The following is a 17,944-nucleotide window of genomic DNA, read 5'->3' as shown; positions in this document are numbered from 1 at the left end:
CCATTTGATTGGTCTCCCTGCTCCCACCCTTCCCCTCCTACATCTATTCTCCACACTGTAGTCAAAGTGCGCCTTTTAAATTCGAGTCAAATCATGTCATCCCTCTGCACTTAACCTTGCAATGACCTTCCATCTTATTAAAGTGATGCCAATGACCTCCGTGTTCACACTGTCACCTCCCTGCCTCTTTCCCTCTGTCTCCCCCTCACTCACACCACTCCAGCCACATCATCCTCTTGCTTGTCCTTGCACATGCCAGGGACGCTCCTACCTCAAGGCCTTTGCACTGTTGGTTCCTTTGCCTGAATTACTGTCTCCTCATATATCTACATATAGCTCACTCCCTCACCTCATTGAAGTCTCCTTCTCTAAAAAAGAAGGAAATCTTACCTTTGGAGACAACGTAGATGGACTTAGAGGGTATTATGCTAAATGAAATAAGCCAATCAGAGAAAGACAAATACCATATGATTTCACTTATATGTGGAATCTAATGAATAAAATAAACAGAATAGAAAAAGACTCATAAATACAGAAAACAGACTGACAGCTGTCAAGGATGAGGAGGTTGGGGAACTCGATGAAATAGGGGAAGGGATTAAGCAAACACACACACACACACACACACAAACCCTCAGACACAAGACATTCGTATGGTGATTACCAGAGGGGAGGAAGGCATGGGGGGAGGTAGAAGAAGATAAAGGGGGAATAAATGATGACAGAAGGAGACTAGATTATGGGTGGTGAACACACAATACAATATACAGTTGAAGTATTATAGAATTGTACACTTGAAACCTATTTAATTAACCAATGTAACCCCAATATATTCAGTAAAAAAATATTTAATCTTAAAAAAAGTCTCCTTATCCATTTGATCTGCCTTAACCATCCCATCTAAACTGCAACCTACCCCACTCTTGGCACTTTGGAGTAGGTTGAATGGTACTCCCCGCCCCCCCCAAAAAAAATAATAATAAAGATATGTCCATATCCAAATCCTTGGAACCTGTACTTGTTACCTTATTTGGAAAAAAAGATCTTTGCAGATGTAATAAAATTAGGACTTCAAGATTATCCTGTCTGGATTACCCAAGTGGGCCTAAATCCAATGACAATTGTACTTATGAGAGGCAGAAGAAGAAACACACAGAGAGGGTGATGTGTAGCTGGAGGCAGAGATTGGAGTGATGTGGCCACAAGCCAAGGAAAGCTGACAGCTACCACAGTGGGAAGAGAATAGGGAGTCTCCTCTCAAACCTTCAGAGGGGCAGGGCCCTGCTGACACCTTGATGTAGACTCCCAGCCTCCAGAACTGTGAGAGAATAAAGTTCTGTTGTTGGAAGCCAACCAGTTTGTAGTAATTTGTTACAGCAGCCCTAAGAAACCAATACAGTGGTTAAGCATCACTTAACCCCAGGCTTGTTTAGATTTAAGTTTTGTGGTGTTTAAGGAAATCAACCTGTTGTATATTAATATTTGTGTGAAGGAAAAGCACATATTTGGTATTTTATGGGCCTATAATGTTTAAGACAATTTGGCCTAATATTAAAATTAACATATTTGTGTTTTTTAATTCTCACCTGAGGATATGTTTTTATTGATTTTTTAGAGAGAGGAAGAGAGAGAGAGAGAGAGAGAGAGAGATTGAGAGAGAGAGATTGAGAGAGAGAGAGAGAGAGAGAGAGAGAGAGAGATTGAGATTGGTTGCTTCCCATACTTGCCCAACCAGGGATCTAATTCAAAACCTAGGTATGTGTTGAGTACTCAGGAAGTTATGTTAGTTCAATCAAAACACTGAAATAATAAAAAAAAGAAATAGAAGACATCTACACTAATAAAAGAGAAAGATGCAAATTGACTGTACCTTCATGACACCCACCAGCCAATCAGGAGTGAGTATGGAAATTAACCCAACAAAAGATGGTGGGTTAATTTGCATACGCAGGTACAGAGTGGCTGGGGGCAGGAGAGGACACAGGTGTTCCGCACTGCCCCAGCCGCTCCGCACCTCTGGGCAGCATGGGAAGGTGGAAAGGCAGCTCTGGGCTGGAGCGAAGGCAGTGCCAGCAGCCAGGGGAAGGAAGGCCCATTCTTGCACAAATCTTGATGCACCAGGCCTCTAGTCAATTTATAAAGCAATTTAAAATGCTTGAAATCATTAACTTAGTTAAGTTTAGAAATAGGATCATATACTAGTCAAAGGCCTTTAACATAGCTTTAAAAAGTGTACAACAGGCTGTATCTAATATACAAAGAACAATAATATTTGATGCAGAACTTAAAGCATCAGGAAAAATAGTTTTTTAATCTGTAACTTTAATAAATTAAATATTAATTTTTAAAAGCAGCATTAAGCTCTGAATGGTTTTTATTGCCTCAAAACCACCCAAGGGCACCAAAAAGCTCACATTTAATAGAAGCAACATAAAAGGAACTTTCTAACTGTGCCATCCTTCGGGCCAGGCCAGGGGAGGCAGACAGTGTGACGGTGACCTGTGCTGTGGTGGGGCAGCAGAGGGCCATGAGCTTCACTGGTGGGTGCCGCTGCTCTGAGCCACAGTGTTCCTTGTCACGAGAGGACCATCAGGTCCAAAGGCCTCTAGTGGCTGAACAGACAGCATTTTGAGTTCCATCAAAGCTCTACTCTGCCATCCCTGCCTTTCCTCCCCAAGACGTTGCCCTAAGTGTGGCATTCAGGAAAGCATTTGACTTTCTGTTTCTTTATTAGCTTAATTTGAGGCACCAACTCTGTCCCCACAGAAGAGTCATTTCGGGTTGTAGTGCGTTCTTTCCCATGCATTGCTGCAGCCACCATTGGTTTCCTCATGTGTGGCTGCTGGTCCCGAAGTTTCCCTCTGCTCCCCGCGGGCCCATCGGTCAGGTCCAGGTGAGACAGCCCTGGCAGCTGCTGTCCTGCCCTGGCGTTACATAGCTTTGGTCTTAATGTTGCCGTGATCAGGCCTCAGAAGAATCACAGCAAATGGCTTAAGGCCTGTAACGTGTGAACCATAAAGAAACAACAATGATTTCATATGAAAGAAGAAAAACCTAAAAAGAGACTTGACAATGATTTGGAAATATAGAGGGTGGGACAAAAGTAGGTTTTCAGTTGTCTGTAAGGAAAATAATCTGAATTAATAAATAATAATACAAGAGTAAAGTTTTGTGTACTCACAACTGTAAACCTACTTTTGCCCCACCCTGTGTAACCAGTTTTAATACTGTTCTTAGTTCTGTCCACTTCCATCTCATATTCACTTCAGAGCTCCCAGGGCACTCCAGGGGCTAACAGTGGGGCAGTGAGAGAAGCCAGGTGGCGGGAGGAGCACGTCGCTGGCACTGTGGGATGGCACTGTGGGGTGGCACTGTGGGATGGTACTGTGGGATGGCACTGTGGGATGGCACTGTGGGGTGGCACTGTGGGATGGTACTGTGGGATGGCACTGTGGATGGCACTGTGGGATGGCGCTGTGGGATGGCACTGTGGATGGCGCTGTGGGATGGCGCTGTGGGATGGCGCTGTGAGATGGCGCTGTGGATGGCGCTGTGGGATGGCACTGTGAGATGGCACTGTGGATGGCGCTGTGGGATGGTGCTGTGAGATGACACTATGGGATGGCGCTGTGGATGGCACTGTGAGATGGCGCTGTGGATGGCGCTGTGGATGGCGCTGTGGGATGGCACTGTGGATGGCGCTGTGGATGGCGCTGTGGGATGGCACTGTGGATGGCGCTGTGGGATGGCGCTGTGGGATGGAACTATGAGATGGCGCTGTGGATGGCGCTGTGGATGGCGCTGTGGGATGGAACTATGAGATGGCTCTGTGGATGGCGCTGTGGATGGCTCTGTGGATGGCACTGTGGGATGGTGCTGTGGATGGCACTGTGGATGGCGCTGTGGGATGGCGCTGTGGATGGCGCTGTGGGATGGTGCTGTGGGATGGTACTGTGGGATGGCGCTGTGGGATGGTGCTGTGGGATGGCACTGTGGACGGCACTGTGGGATGGCGCTGTGGGATGGCGCTGTGAGATGGCGCTGTGGATGGCGCTGTGGGATGGCGCTGTGGATGGCGCTGTGGGATGGTGCTGTGGGATGGCACTGTGGGATGGCGCTGTGGGATGGTGCTGTGGGATGGCACTGTGGACGGCACTGTGGGATGGCGCTGTGGGATGGCGCTGTGAGATGGCGCTGTGGATGGCACTGTGGATGGCACTGTGAGATGGCACTGTGGATGGCACTGTGGGATGGCACTGTGAGATGGCGCTGTGGATGGCACTGTGAGATGGCACTGTGGATGGCACTGTGGGATGGCGCTGTGGGATGGCACTGTGGGATGGCGCTGTGGATGGCGCTGTGGATGGCGCTGTGGGATGTCACTGTGGGATGGCGCTGTGGGATGGCGCTGTGGGATGGCGCTGTGGGATGGCACTGTGGAATGGCGCTGTGGATGGCGCTGTGGGATGGCACTGTGGGATGGCGCTGTGGGATGGTGCTGTGGGATGGCACTGTGGAATGATGCTGTGGATGGCGCTGTGGGATGGCGCTGTGGGATGGCGCTGTGGGATGGTGCTGTGGGATGGCACTGTGGAATGGTACTGTGGGATGGCGCTGTGGGATGGCACTGTGGGATGGCGCTGTGGGATGGTACTGTGGGATGGCGCTGTGGGATGGCGCTGTGGGATGGCACTGTGGGATGGCATCCATCCCTCAGCAAGCCCTGAAGAGCGGTGCGCCCAGGGCTGGATGCCATCCCAACTCGGACTGTAGAAAACTTAGTGCCCTTTCTCTGCTCTGGGTCCAACCTGCCAGTTCCAGAAAACTAGGAAACACCCCACTTACTGCCCCCATGACCACATTAAGCAAACAAGGACACTGGTTTTAACTGGATTGAATCAACCGGGTGTTTTGTTTTTATCTCCATGGAGATTACTCAGTAGAAACCAAAGCACAATAAACCAAGATTTTTATTACATCTCATTGGAAATTGTTCCTTTTATTATATGTCGTTGGAAATTATTCCTTTTATTACTAATATATGTCATTGGAAATTGCTCCCTAAGTCCCTTTGAGGAAGTTCAGTGTCCAGTTAGAGCTGAGTGACAAGAAAGAGCATAAGGTGCCTCCTCTGTGACGTTGTCCCCCCACGTCCTCCCGGCTACTCCAGGTGAGCTGGCTGCAACGTCTCCCATTTGTCTGACAAACACTTGCTTGGCACCTGCTGTGCTGGGCTATAAAAATAAGAGTTTCCATCTTTGGTGGCTGCCAGAGGGGAGGGGAGTTGGGGGACTGGTTAAAAAAGTGAAGGGATTAAGAAGTAGAGATTGGTAGTTACAAATAGTCACAGGGATGTAAAGTACAGCATAGGGAATGCAGTCAATAGTATTGTAATAACCAGGTGGTTGCTGGAAATATAGGGGGGAACACTTTGTGAAGTGTATGTTTGTCTAACCCCATGGTCGGCAAACTGCGGCTCGAGAGCCGCATGCGGCTCTTTGGCCCCTTGAGTGTGGCTCTTCCTAAGCCTTAGGAGTACCCTAATTAAGTTAATAACAATGTACCTACCTATATAGTTTAAGTTTAAAAAATTTGGCTCTCAAAAGAAATTTCAATCGTTGTACTGTTGATATTTGGCTCTGTTGACTAATGAGTTTGCCGACCACTGGTCTAACCATATGCTGTCCACCTGAATCTAATGCAAAATAATATGGAATGTAAACTGTAATTTAAAAATAAAATTAAAAACGATGCTTACAATAAATAAATAAATAAATAAATAAATGTATGTTTTAGTCTCTGACTTCAAGGAGCTTTCAGTAGAGTGAAGAGAGGGAAAAGTAAACATAATCACAATGTGTTATTTTGAATACTGGTGGAAGTGCAGGACTGCTGGGTGTGGTTATATAAGCAAGTGGTGCACTACACAACTCCAGGTGGGGCAGGGGCCTTTCACATAGCAGTCAGGTGAATGCACAGCCACCTGTGGCAGCCTTAGTGGCTCTGGAGGCAGATGGGAGGGGCCGCTAACCTGGGCACACAAAGAAGAGCAAAGGGTGGTAGGTGGACAGGCTCTAAAGCTGCTTCCCAACCTCTATATTCACATCCTTGAGTGTGGCCAGACCTGTGACTTCATTTTGAGCAATATAATATGAAAACGGTGATAAGATGTCCCTTCTAGATTGTGTTCCATAAGACTTTAATGCCCCGCTTGTTAGGAGATCTGCTCTTCTGGCTTTGGAGAAGCAGGCTGCCATCGGCTTCCCTATGGAGAGGTCAACGTGGCAAGGAATTGAGGGCAGCCGACAGCTGACAGCCAGCAAAAAACAGGCTCTCAGTCTGACAGCCCAGGAGGAACTGAATGCTGTCAACAACCACAGGAGCTGGGAAGCATCTCCTTCCCCAGTCAAGCATTCAGATGAGAACCCAGCCTTGGCTGAGACCTTGATTGTGAGAAACCTTGAAGCAGAGAATTCAGCTAAACCCGGAACCCTAATTCCACCGATACTGTGAGAAAATAAGTGTGTGTTGCTTTCGGGTGCTCGTTGGATGCTAATATTGTTGTGCAGCAGTAGCTATCTAGCACAGGTGGTAAGGGACAGCATCTCAGGTCACATATACACTACGTTCCCAAGGCACTTTGGAAAATCCTCAGAACGATGTATTGCAAATGTTCGTCTTCCCTCTTGAAGCTGTTGTCTTATTCACCTCTGAGTTTCTTCATCTGTAAAAATAGGATAATACTAGTACCTGCTGCTGCAGGCTGCAAATTATGCCTGATTTAGTAAGTGCTCATTAAAAACTACTTCTTTTTTCTTAATATATTTTATTGATTTTTTACAGAGAGGAAGGGAGAGGGATAGAGAGTTAGGAACATCGATGAGAGAGAAACATCGATCAACTGCCTCCTGCACACTCCCCACTGGGGATGTGCCCGCAACCAAGGTACACGCCCTTGACTGGAATCGAACCTGGGACCCTTCAGTCCGCAGGCCAATGCTCTATCCACTGAGCCAAACAGGTTAGGGCTAAAAACTACTTCTAACTCTTTAGGGCTTAGCACAGTACCTGGAACATGCTTTATACATATTTATTGGGTGAATGATTACCTAAATGCAAGACTTGATGGAGGAGGCCAGTGTATCAGCACTTTATGGAAAAAGAAACCAGAAGGAACCAACAATGTATAAAACAGTGTGCAGGAGTGACTAAGCAAACCCAGGCAGAAAGCAGGCCTAGATAAGGTGATACCTGTTGGAAATATCCATTATGAATAGCTGCTTCTTTGGTTTTGCCCTCTCTGGACATGAAGAAGACAAGCAACAGAGTCTGATGTGACTCCTTAATGCCTCTTTTCTAAGGATCTGGTAATAACCTTTAAAATCCCTTTAGTATTTCTTTCATTCACGATGCATTAGTGCATTCCACCCATAATGGCCTATCTGGTGGGAATCTCCTCTGTATGTCCTGAGCAGCCTCCACCCCCACCCCTTGCTATTGGTGCTATGCTAGAATCCCCTACTCTTGTTGGGGGGTTCTCAGTATTCTTTGCAAAGTCTTTACCCTCTTCTTATGCACTTGCTTCAAGAAGAGTCTTTAGATATTGAGTCTTCATCAATGAAATGTTATGGAAGGCTTTTCTCCCCCCAGTAATCTCCTTCCCATGGAACTAGGCAAGTGATTTTGCAAGTAATAGCTCTTTAATCTGGATGTTCTTTGTGATCTCTATTCTGATGTGTTTCTTTCTGAGGAACTGGGGAGATACCAGGGCCCTTTGATAGTTAAAAAATCTTTTATGGCTTGGAACACGACCTTAAGTGGATCTTGCATTGCATACCACCTCACATTTCCAGACACTGTAAAAGGAGGATGGTGGGGTAGCCTATCTAACTGATTCCAACAGCTGCTGTTTAGTTGTAGGGTAGATGAAGTAATCGCCAACAGAAGCACAAAGAGAGCAATAAGGAGAAAGCCCCACCACAAGCAATTTGATGCACCCCCAGTTGGCCAGGGAGGAATGGCACCAGTCCCAGCCTACAGCTACTACTGATTTCTTGGCAAAAGCTTTGGATCCACCAAGAAGAATTATAAACAACTAGTGACCCAGTGCACGAAATTCATGCACATTAAAAGGGAATTAATTAGAGGAAATATTTTAATATTGCTATTTGCCCTTTCTCTATAATAGAAGTGTCAGAGATGAAAGAAAATTAGTAAAATGTATATGAAAATCTTCCTCCTGTCAGAGTTTGGGGCACGCCACAGGAACCAGAATCAAGTCCCTGCCCACCCACATGTGCCTTGAAATCACACAAGACCCAGAGCCGGCCAGCCCCACCCACATTGGGCTAGATCCAGACCTGGCTGACCTCAGCCCTGTCAAGCCCCGCCAGGTGGGGGATTGTGGCCTCAGGTGGCCTGGCCCAGTGCTGGGCCAGGGGGCATGCCTTGAGGTTCCCACGTCAAGCCCCATGGGTGAGGGGCATGGCCTGAGGTCTCCTGTCAAGCCCCACCAAGCGGGGACACAGCCTCAGGTACCTGCTGATTGCTCGTTAAGGCTCTTTACAGGAACTTGGCCTCCGCTGTGGGTGCAGCCATTTTTGTTATGGTGTGATGGTCAATTTGCATATTTCCTCTTTATTAAATAGGATGACAGACTTGTTTTAATGTTTTTTGCTTTGTTTTTTAAAAATTAAACAATAAAATGAGCAGCCATGCACCTACCACCCAACTTAAGAAATAGAATGTTCTTTTTAAAAACTTTCAATAATTGATTTTGAGAGAGAGAGAGAGAGAGAGAAACATCAATTTGTTGTCCCACTTATGTATGCATTCATTGGTTGATTCTTGTATGTGCCCTGACTGGGACAATGCTCTAACCAACTAAGCCACATGGCCAGGGCTGAAATAGAACATTCTAAGTATCACCAGAGCCCCCTGTGAGTAGGGTTGCCAGATTTAGCAAAAAACAAATAACAATTAAAAAATATATTAAGTTATCAATCTTTTCCTTTATGGTTTATATTTTCTGGGTCTTGTTTAGAAAACACTCCTTACCCCAAATCATAAAATATTCTTCTATATTGACATATATGATTTTTAAAGTTTTCCCTTTCATGTTTAAGTTTTTATTTCACCCCAACTTTATTTTATATATAGTGTGAGGAAGGAATACAATATCATTTTCCCAATGTAGATAAACTCTTGTTCCTGCACTATCATCCCCTGTGTCTCACACACGCACAACACACACACACTGCTCACTATTTTTTCCTTTGGTCTATTTTTCCATCCCTGTTTCAATACTATATTGTCTTACATACATGGATATATTAATCTTGCTATTTGTCGGGGCAACCCCCCTCCACTCCATTACACCTCAAGAATAAGAACTGTTTGTGGGCCTTTGCTCTCCCATGTAAATTTTGGAATCAGATTATTAAAGTCTATGATAAACTATTGAGATATCGGTTGAAATTGCATTGAATTTGGGGAGAGTTGACATATTTATGACATTGAGTCTTTCTATCTATGGACATAGTATATCTCTTAGTTTTAACATTTTCAATAAAGTTTCTCTCCATTTAAGATCTTGCCCTGAGAGAGAGACCAAGATGGCGGCATAGGTAAACACCTGAGATTGCTGCCGCAAACAACCACTTCAAAAATACAACTAAAAGACGGAACGGACATCACCCAGAACCATAGGAAGGCTGGCAGAGGAGAGACTCTTCAACTAGAAGGAAAGACAACAGCATTCCAAGGCTCAGAGGAGGCGCGGTGTGGAAAATATAAAGGTACCGAGGTGCGCGCGCGGCGCAGGCTGGTGGCTGAGGGCGCGGTTGTCGTTTTCAATCAGGAGGGAGTCTCAGACTCTGAGCTCCAGATCCGGGCGAGTCTCTAGGGACTCAGACTCAAACGGGAGAAGCGGGATTGTCTGGCATCAGTTGAAACGTGAGGGCAGCTTTCTCTCCGAGGTTTTCAGCCCTTGCTGGGGTTCTGAGAAGCAGAGCCTCTGGGAACGGGACTGAGAGCAGCCATAACTGCTCCCTCCGCCCGCCCTGCTGATCCCGCCCTGCTGATCCCGCCCTGCTGATCCCGCCCTGCCCAAGCCCTGCGCAGAGCCATTTGCCGGATCGCCTCAGGCAAAGGCTAGATTAGCACCTCTCCAGAGGACAGAGGTTTTCCCGCCGGCAGACACGGCTGATTCTCACAGCCAGTCGGCCTGGTGGTCAAATCCCTCTAGTATTAACTACAACAATCAGGCTCAACTAGAACAAGACTGCACACAAAGACCACAAGGGGGTGCACCAAGAAAGCATAAAAAATGCGGAGACAAAAAAACATGACAGAAATGGAGGATATAGAGCTAAAAAACGCAATTTTGAGGGCTTGCAGTAATGTGCTAGAAGCAGCCAATAGACTTGATGAGAGCCTCACGAAAACTAATGAGACCCTTGATGCTATGATAAAGAACCAACTAGAAATTAAGCATACACAGACTGAAATAAAGAATATTATACAGACACCCAATAGCAGACCAGAAGAGCGCAAGAATCAAGTCAAAGATTTGAAATGCAAAGAAGCAAAAAACACCCAACTGGAAAAGCAAAATGAAAAAAGAATCCGAAAATACGAAGATAGTGTAAGGAGCCTCTGGGACAGCTTCAAGTGTACAAATATCAGAATTATAGGGGTGCCAGAAGATGAGAGACAGCAAGATATTGAAAACCTATTTGAAGAAATAATGGCAGAAAACTTCCCCCACCTGGTGAAAGAAATGGACTTACAGGTCCAAGAAGCGCAGAGAACCTCAAACAAAAGGAATCCAAAGAGGACCACACCAAGACACATCATAATTAAAATGCCAAGAGCAAAAGACAAAGAGAGAATCTTAAAAGCAGCAAGAGAAAGAGGCTCAATTACCTACAAGGAAATACCCATACGACTGTCAGCTGATTTCTCAACAGAAACTTTGCAGGCCAGAAGGGAATGGCAAGAAATATTCAAAGTGCTGAATACCAAGAACCTACAACCAAGATTACTTTATCCAGCAAAGCTATCATTCAGAATTAAAGGTCAGATAAAGAGCTTCACAGATAAGGAAAAGCTAAAGGAGTTCATCACCACTAAACCAGTATTATATGAAATGCTGAACGGTATCCTTTAAGAAGAGGAAGAAGAAAAAGGTAAAGATACAAATTGTGAACAACAAACATGAATCTATCAACAAGTGAATCTAAGAATCAAGTGAATAAATAATCTGATGTACAGAATGAACTGGTGATTATAATGAATCAGGGACATAGAAAGGGAATGGACTGACTATTCTTGGGGGGGAAAGGGGAATGGGAGATGCGGGAAGAGACTGGACAAAAATCGTGCACCTATGGATGAGGACAGTGGGTGGGGAGTGAGGGCGGAGGGTGGGGCGGGAACTGGGAGGAGGGGAGTTATGGGGGGGAAAAAAAAGAGGAACAAATGTAATCTGAACAATAAAGATTTAATTAAAAAAAGATCTTGCCCTTATTTATAGTTTTTTATTATAATAATAGCTTTTAAAAATTATATTGCTATAATTTTTACGACTGCTGTGTGAAAAGGCAATTGGTTTTTGTATACTCAGCCACTTTGCCAAATTATTTTCTTAATTCTAATAATTTGACTATAGATTCTTTTGTATATTTTCTATAAGCAATTATATCATCTGTTAATAATGATAATTTAATTCCTTCCTTTCCAATTTGTATGCCTTTTATTTATTTTTCTTTTTAAGTTTTACTAATGAGAATAATGATGAACAGAATGATGATATTAGTCATCATCAACTTGTTCCTGATTTTAAAGGGAATACTTGTAAGCTTTACCATTAGTAATATCTGTCATAAGCTTTTATTTTGGACTTTTATCCTGTTAAAGAAGTTACATTCCTAATTTTTATTTGCAGAGTTTCTGTCACAAATCAGTTTGCTTTTCTCAAATGCTTTTTCTGCATCTATTGAGATAGCCAAATGGTCTGCCTTCTCTAATCTGCAAATGTAAGGAATTACATTAATGGCCTGTATAATGTTAATCCATTTTTTTCATTCCTGGGATAAACCCAATTTAGTATGATTGATTATCTTTTTCATATTCTCCTAAATTTGGCTGATAATAGTTTGTTTTTGCAACTTTGGTTATGAATAAAATTGGCCTATAACTTTCCTTCTTAGTCTTTTAAATTTAATTTTAGGACCAATGTTATACTAATCTCATAGGTTGAATTGGAAGAATTTAAGATTGGTGCAAGAAGATGTTCAATTAAGTTTCATTTGAAGCACTAAAGTTTAAGAGATATGAACTTCCAAAGTGGGATGGTAGGCTAAGAGAGCCTTTACGAAGGAAATACCCAGGAATTCATTCCTGAACATTGTCAACTCCTCGTGTAATGTAATGGCTTGAGAGCAGTGGAGTTTGATGGCAATTTTTCAAGATTTGGGGGGGAAGTGTTACTGGCTCATGTGAACTGAGCAAGATGGGATTCAGTACTTCCTCTCGGAGAGCCCCGTATGTATTCTCTGCTGCTAGGCTGTCCAGTGGACTTGTGTCTGGCTCTCATCTAGCACACAGAAGGCAAGAACAGGCTGGCTAGCTCCTTGGGTGATGGAGAGAAAGAAGGGAGCTGCTGGGCTTGAATCAGCTTGCTTCCCCGAATTTGTCTGGGCAAAGAATGCATGAGTGTTTCCTTGGCTCCTCTACAGCCAGAAATGCACAAAAGAGCTGGCACGGGGTCATCTTAGATTGTATCCCATAGAGTCGGGTCAGTGGAGAGGTGAACAGCTTTCATTACAGGGAAGCTGGGGGTGGAGGCTGCTTTTTTGGTTCTAAATGGGGGTTAATAAGCAACTTCCAGAATACAGTGCATTCATTCAGGTCAGAGGAAGTCAGCAGCGATGAGTAGGAACATAGATTCGCACAAAAGCACTCCTGAGAGGGAGAGTCAGCTTACACAGCCAGCAGATCCTGAGAGAGCAAGGCACCCTAAAAATAAACAGCAGCAGTTCAGTAAGGGCTTTCTGTCTCCCTCCCTTCCCATCCCCCAAACCTGGAGCAGAAACAACAGTGAGCGAATGGGGCTGTGCCAGCCACAAAGTTACTGTCTTTCAGCCCAAACCTGCCCTTTGATGCTCTGTCTGTGATGCTGGGCCACACCCTGCAGGCCGCATTTCTGCCCTGACACCTGTTCCCCATTGGCCGCTGCTGATGAGGATGCTGAAGGGGGACTGGGAGGCTGGAGGAGCAGAGGGAGATACTCCTCCCTGGGTCTCTCCCTGGACGGCTTGTCTGCTGGCGGTCCCTGAGGGCCGCTGCAGCATCATTTCTTCACCCCGTCAGTGGCAGTTCCTTCCAGAGCAGCAGCCAATCCCACGTGCAGTTTCTACAAAAACGTGCAGGCCCAGGTTCCTGGCATCCACGCCTGCATCCTGAGGCGGCTCTGCCTGCCAGCCAGCACCCCCTTTCCAGAGTGTGGGTCCCCCCTCCCAGGCTCGTTTCTCTGAGCTCAGAGACACCAGTACCAGCCGGGCCCGCTTCCTCCTCAGAGACAGGATCCCTGGTCTCTGAAGTGTTAGAAACTTAAACCTCGTTCTTTTATTCCCTCGGGCCCTGGGGGTGGTAGCTGCTTCTTGACATTGCTACACTGATGAAACTTTAGAATTCTCTTCCTGTCTCCTCAGTTCCCTGGTTAGTAACTTGGCATTTCGTTAATATTCTTTAAGTTAAATGTGTCCTCGGGTAACTGGTGTGTCTTCTGCCTCCCGCTGGGACCCTGATTGATAGAGGGAGGGCGGGAGAAGGGTGGTTGAGAAGGTGGGAGAGGAAAAGAGAAGACAGTGACCTTCTTTCCCCCAAAGGGGTGGCCAGCTGCACAGCCCTGGTTGGGGGAAGAGAAGGTGGAGAGGTCTCAACTTTTATGTTGAAAGCCTCGCTTATCATTTTAAGTTACTAATTTGAGTCGGGGTTTATGTCTAAAAGTAAATATAGGCATTTTTATTACTCAGTAATAACCATAAAGTCAAGGGCTTGCCTGAGTTTTCATCCAGTGCCAGGGTAGGGATTACCTTTACTGAGGAGACTTAAAGGGACAGCAGGAGACAGAAATGCAGTATAGCCATGAATTCTGCTTATTTAATGCACTGGTTAGAATCTGCAGCTATAATTGAAATGTCTCAAAGCCTTGGATGTTTTTTGTGGGAAGATTTTTTTTGCTGATTATGTTCTATTTCTTTTTTAGTCAATTTTTGGTAATTTATATTTTTCTAGGAATATTTCCATTTAAAATGCACATTTTCAAACTTACCAACATAGGTTTTGCATCTTATAGGTCTATTATCTTTTTGCTATTTGTATATTTTTCTCCTTTGTTCTTAATACTATTTGAACCTTCTCTCTCTCTATATATATATGTGTGTGTGTGTGTGTGTGTGTGTGTGTGTTATCTACTTATTTATTTTTAATTTTTTTGTTACTCCTCACCAAAGGATATCTCTTCCATTGATTTTTAGAGAGAGTAGAAGGGAGGGGGAGGGGAGAGAGAGGAAACATTGATGTGAGAGAGACACATCGATTGGTTGCCTCCCCTACATGTCCTGATTGGGGCTGGGGAATGAGCCTGCAACCCAGGACTGTGCCCTTGACTGGGAATAAAACCCATGAACCTTCGGTACAAGGGCTGATGCTCAACCACTGAGCAACACTGGCCAGGAATATATATATATATATATATATATATATATATATATATATAGCCCGGTGCACAAAAATTTGTGCACTTGGGAGGGGGGTCCCCTCTCAGCCTGGCCTGTGCCCTCTCATAGTCTGGGACCCCTCGGGGGATGACCATCTGCTGGCTGAGGCCTGCTCCCTGGGGGATTGGGCCTAAGCTGGCAATCAGACATTCCTCTGGCAGCCCAGCAGCCCTTGGGGGATGTCCACTTGCCAGCAGGTAGCAGACCTAAGCTGCAATCGGACATCCTTAGCGCTGCTGAGGAGGCAGGAGAGGCTCCCACCACCACCGCTGTACTGGCAGCCATCAGCCTGGCTTGTGGCTGAGCAGAGCTCCTCCATGTGGGAGCGCACTGACCACCAGAGGGCAGCTCCTGCATTGAGCGTCTGCCCCCTGGTGGTCAGTGTGTGTCATAGTGACCAGTCATTCCCAGTCTTTCTGCTGTTAGGGTCAGTTTGCATATTACCCTTTTACTATATAGTATAGAGGCCTGGTGCACGGGAGGGGGCTAGCTGGTTTGCCCTGAATGGTGTCCCAGATCAGGGTGGGGGTCCCCACTGGGGTGCCTGGCCAGCCTGGATGAGGGGCTGAGGGCTGTTTTCAGGCAGGCCAAGCCTGCAACTGAAGCTCCCAGTCTCTCCTTTTTATCTTTTTTTTTTATTATGGGATTTATTTACCCTCTGTAATTGAAACTTTATTGTGGCTCCAGCTCCTAGGCCAGCTGGCTGAAAGCAGGTATCTGGGATTTGTTTAGCTTCTATAATTGCAACATTGTTGCATCCGGTGCTCAGAGCTAGGCCACAGCAGGCAGGGAACCTTGGCTTCCTCCATCGCCGGGGCAACCAAGCCTCATGTTCGCTTCAGCTGCGTGGCTGCTGGCCGCCATCTTGGTTGGCAGTTAATTTGCATATCTTGCTGATTAGCCAGTGGGAAGCGTAGCGGAGGTATGGTTAATTACCATGTTTGTCTATTATTAGATAGGAGATATATATTGAATAAGGAAATATATATATATATATTCAATCTTATTCAATCTTTCCAGGGATTAGTCTCTTCAAAAAAAAACTTTTAATTTTGTTGATCATCTTTATTGTATCTATTATCTGTTTCATTATTTTAAGATTATTTTCTCCTTTTTATTTTATTTGAAGATATTCTATTTTATTTCTACCTTCTTATGTTTCGTGCTTGGCTTATTAGTTTTAAGCCTCCTCCCCACCCCCCTCGTCCCAAATAAACATTTAAAGCTGTACACTTACTTTCATGTGCACCTTGGACAGCTCATCATCCTCTGTCATGGCTGATATCTGAACGAATTCACCACACATCATAAATTTTGAGTGTAGTGTCATGTAGTTCTTGTTTTTTGTACTTTACAGTATGACTTTTCTTGTTGACCTATGAGTTAAGTATGTGTGTGTTTTCATTTAAACTCTTTATTGAGGCATAATATAGAAAGCACATACACATATATGATATAGAAATGTGCCTAGGTCATAGTGTATAGCTTGAAAAAGTTTCACAAACCACATACCCATGTATCCACAGATTAGGATTTATACACAAAGATAGGAACACCTTTTTAAATTGAGTGACGTGCACGTACATGAAGGTAAGCATATTGAGGTGTATAGTTTATTGCACAACCACCACCTCTACCTAGTTCCAGCACATTTTCATCAGCCCAAAAGGAAACCCCTGCCCCTTACACAGTCCCTCCACAGCCCTCTCTCCTCCCCGCCTCTGGCAACTACAAGCTTTCTGTCTCTGGATTTTCAAGTGACGTGCTTTTAAATTTCAGAATGTATGGAGGTTCTAACTTATCCTTTTCACTGATTTCTAACTTAATTGTATGCAGTCTTATGATACAGATTTCTGACATTTGTTGAGGTGTTTATTTGCTTTGTGCCATACCTAATGTATCATCAGTTTTCATAAATGTAATGTGATTTTTGGAAACGGTGTATTCACCAGTGGTTGAGTGCAGTGTTCTATGTAAGTCTTGTGCATCAAACTTGTTAATCATGTTGTTCAAAACCTTTATAACTTTGCTGAATATTACGGCTGTTTGATCTATCAATTACTAAGAAAAATGTGCTAAATATCCCACTCTGATTACGAATTTGTCAATTACTCCTTGAAGTCAGTTTTTGCTTTAGGGATAGACTTTTCAGGCAACACAGAGAGGCATCAATCAAAGCAGAAACTTCCAATGTGCTGTATGTGCAAAAGTACTATTGGCTGCCTCCACCTTTTCTGTCACATTAACCCAGTTTGGTCAAAGTCCTCCCAGGACAAGGTGGTCCTTGCTCTCGCTCTGTCTCCCACCCCTCTATTTTCTTTCCTCCCATTCCAGAAACACATGTGTTTTTTTATTGATTTCATAGAGGAAGGGAGAGGGAGAGAGATAGAAACATCAATGATGAGAATCATTGATCAGCTGCCTCCTGCATGCCCCCCACTGGGGATCGAGCCTGCAACCCAGACCTGTGTTCTGACCAGGAATCGAACCATTACCTTCTGGTTCATATGTCGACGCCCAACCACCGAGCCACGCCGGCAGCGCAGAAAGACATATATTTAAAATAAGAAAATGAAGATGTTGAAAAAAATACTCCAGGTCCCTGGAGTTTCCTTATTTCATTTCAGCAATAGAGCCAAAAATATCTCTAAATTATCGTTTCACTAACTACCATACAACCTCGTAGTTTTCCATTTTCTGCAAGGGTCACTGTGCACCCGGGGCAGTACTGGACCTAGAGTGCACCGGGCCCTGCTGGCCTGTCACATCCGGGTGGGCTCAGGGCTGTGATGAATTCTGCTTCAGTCCATGGCGGGTGGAGGGGGGCCGCTGCCATCCCCCGGCTGCTTCACGATTCGTTTCTGTGCCACCTTCGCCAGAACAGGAAGCATATGTGGGCCCAGCATCTTCATTCCTCGTTACCTCCTGCATCTAATACAATTGTTACTTGAAATAATTACTGGCTTTGCCTGAGCGCGAAACTCCATTTTGCTTAGGAGACAGGTTGACTGATGTGCTTTGCAAAAGCAGCACCACATCTTTCACACAGCGCAGGCTCATCCCCCTCAGCAGAAGAGCCCCGTGCCTTCACATCATTCTTCATCGGGCAAGTTGAGGGGAGCCAAGGTTGGAGGGACATAAAGCTCGTTCCTCTGAGT

Source organism: Myotis yumanensis, unplaced genomic scaffold (assembly GCF_028538775.1).
Source record: "Myotis yumanensis isolate MYYU_CA2020_CCGP unplaced genomic scaffold, mMyoYum1.0.hap1 SCAF_2, whole genome shotgun sequence".
In the NCBI taxonomy this organism is placed as follows: domain Eukaryota; kingdom Metazoa; phylum Chordata; class Mammalia; order Chiroptera; family Vespertilionidae; genus Myotis; species Myotis yumanensis.
The sequence above is the reverse complement of the archived record's forward strand: the minus strand, read 5'-3'. Positions refer to the sequence as shown.